This window comes from Orussus abietinus, unplaced genomic scaffold, assembly GCF_000612105.2.
Source record: "Orussus abietinus isolate OABI.00-Male unplaced genomic scaffold, Oabi_2.0 scaffold10, whole genome shotgun sequence".
NCBI lineage: Eukaryota > Metazoa > Arthropoda > Insecta > Hymenoptera > Orussidae > Orussus > Orussus abietinus.
Genome location: NW_019396009.1, coordinates 1,276,363 through 1,278,938, shown reverse-complemented (window position 1 = coordinate 1,278,938; position 2,576 = coordinate 1,276,363). Strand labels below are relative to the sequence as shown.

The window sequence follows — 2,576 nt, the reverse complement described above, 5'->3', positions numbered from 1 at the left end:
GGATAAAACCTCCACATTTTTATTTGATTATTGATAAGAGAAGTTAGATTTAGAATTTTCGGAATTTTTCAGGTACGCTTGGGGGTGGACTTTAGGATGTCGGTTGTTTTCCTGGGTACTTTGTGTGTTGGGTATCGCTTGTTAAATGTTGTAGGATGCGGTTGGCAGAATTTCACTTATCAGGGATAAGCTTGAATATTTCTCGGAGAATCGAGCAACCGAGGCAGCGTGGCCGAGCGGTCTAAGGCGCTGGTTTTAGGCACCAGTCCGAAAGGACGTGGGTTCGAATCCCACCGCTGTCAGCTTTTTTCCACCCGGTCAGCAGAAATCCCGACATCCCCAACATCAGCGAGAACACAGATCTCGCGCCGAAAATACGTCAGTCCGGCGGAGGATTAATCAACGAATGGGTAACAAAGAGTTTCTCGCCTCTGTACTCCTGCTAGAATCACAAAACGGAAGACGAGCTAGAAATTCATTTCCATCGAATTCGCTACACCGAGTACCTTTTTCCCCTCCTCTTATCACAAGCCCTAAGGAACTCGGATAACCCCTCCGTTATCGCAACTGCGACGTTATTTCTTGAATATTTAAATATCCACTCTACCGACCCGCTGCAGAAATTCCCTCCTGCTCACCTGCCGCATTAGCATTTCTTCTTTAACGTGGAGATGAATTTAAATGCAGCATTGAGAGTCGGGATAATTAGTCAGGGTGATGTATTAGTTATCTGCAATTTGGTTTGAGAGAAAATGTGTTCTGGACCGAATGATAGATTTCGGGATAATCGTTAATAGATATTGGAGTCTCTTGCGAGGCATTCGATGCACTTTCGTAATGCATTTTCCGGGGATTAAACGAAGTCTTGAGTGCGTGCAATTCCGGGGCACTATGCAGGGGACCAACCGAAAGGCGTATTTACATGCGTCACAATTGCAAGTGCACGTACCTCTCGGGAGCAAATTCGTCGCCATCTTTGCGTATTCATGGCCGCAATTCCGCTCCGTTAGAGGAGGGCTATATTTCGGGGTAAAAGCTGGCGGCTTCAAGTGGGTTTACAATTCAAAATAAATCCGCGACGGTGCCAAGGGACTGCAGGTTAAGTGCTCGAGTAGGCTCTCGTACTCGCACGATGTCCCATCTCTCTTCCGTTTCGCCCAATGACGTTCTCCAGGACTCGAAACTCCATATTTCGGAGCCTTCCTCAATGTCTGATGCATTTCTGAGTGCACTGTCAAACGAGTACTCCTGCGCCGATGAAATTCCAGGTCCACTAAAAATGTAGCGGCATTCCTGTCGATATCTCACCTAGATATTTTCTTTCCTATGGATTGCTGATTTACCGAAAATAATGAACCTTCGAATTTTTCGATGAGTATTTGCATCGTGGGTTAGGACATGTGAAATATTTGCGGAAACGTTACATTTTACAGGTATAAAAGCCGTCAAGCCGAAATATGGATGCGTTCGAAATGTTTTAATTTTTCAATGGATAAATTAGTTGGTGACCTTTTAAATTGTATTCGACGTGTTTGGGTGGAGGGAGGTGTTCGATAAACCCTCTCCACCCCCGAAATATCAGTCGGCAATGCCGCGTCGGGGAGATCAATGGAACACGTCGACCATCGGTATAAAGTGGTGCATTGCGTCGAATTTTCGCCCGATTCGAATTCACTTTCCGATAACTCCTCACGAGCACAGAATTTTTCGTACGGCCCCGTCTCATCGCCGATTTGCACCTGTCACATAATTTTGCACACACCCTTCGCCATTGTGCCGCCACGTTATTTCCATGCAAAGGGCACTGGGCGTACAGGTGCACACGTGGTTTTCGACTTTTAGGATATTTCAAAGGAAAGCCGCGGAAGGTCGCCGTCATTACTGAGAAACTCGCAAGCCCTTTACTCGCAACCACTCCGGAGCTTTTAACCTGTTTAATTAACAAACAGGCGGTGTTTACATGCGCCACGGAAACCGCACGTAATATCGTTCGCGTGTAACCTTAATACCCACCGAGAACGGCTTACCGATTTGTGTATTGCACTTAGGGAGTTCAATTACTCCGGCATAACACCTTTACACGCAGGAAAGGCGGCACTCCCCAAAATGAAAGTTCCTCCACCGTCGGTCCTTCCGACAAGTGCGATTAAAAATTTCTACTCGGTTTCCTGTGGATTCCGGAGAACCGGGAAATTTATACTCAACTTAATCGTGCGTGGCTTTCGTTAAATGAATTTTTCCTGGAGATAAAGAGAGGAATGCATTAAGTGGACGCGTCCTTTTAAACTCGCGGGAAATTTCCGTCCCGATGGGCCCTCGGCCTTCGACGTTTGCATGATAAATTCAGTAAGGTCAGCGGAATCGCAAATTTCCCAGGTGGCGACAAATCGAGGGAGGATCGATAGCGATTTTCCGAGAGGAGTTTCCTTTCCGTGCCGACGGTCACGCCATTTCGCGTGACCGGGAATGGCCGGGGTCGGCGCGCCGGTCGTTGACACGCCGGCTCTTTTCATTTATTAATTATGAATTTCTCATCTCCCATATGGAACCGACCCCCCGCGACCCTCGATTCGGTC

The 2,576-nt window shown here is 47.2% G+C and overlaps 1 non-coding gene across 1 annotated transcript; it reads left to right on the top strand.

The window, feature by feature from the left end:
• The first annotated feature begins 222 nt into the window (after positions 1 to 222).
• On the top strand, positions 223 to 302 carry Trnal-uag. Its single transcript has one exon. It is a non-coding gene; the product is annotated as a tRNA-Leu (tRNA).
• Positions 303 to 2,576: the final 2,274 nt, after the last annotated feature.